This window comes from Ailuropoda melanoleuca, chromosome 9 (genome assembly GCF_002007445.2).
Source record: "Ailuropoda melanoleuca isolate Jingjing chromosome 9, ASM200744v2, whole genome shotgun sequence".
Lineage (NCBI taxonomy): Eukaryota > Metazoa > Chordata > Mammalia > Carnivora > Ursidae > Ailuropoda > Ailuropoda melanoleuca.
In genome coordinates, this window is record NC_048226.1 from 103452556 (window position 1) to 103452793 (window position 238).

Below are 238 nucleotides of genomic sequence, written 5' to 3' on the forward strand. Positions count from 1 at the left end.
GCCAGATACACTCACACCCACACTCACCCATGGCCAGGCACACTCATACACTCACCGATGGCCGGGCACACTCGCACTCACGCCCACCCTCGGGCCGGGCACATTCACACCCACCTCACACCCTGCCCCCGCGCGGCCTTGGCCCCTCGCACCTCGCGCCCCCGCCCAGTCCGGGCCGGCACACCCACGCGTCCTCCGCTCCCCACCCCCGCTGCGGCCCCGTCCGCCCCCTCCGATC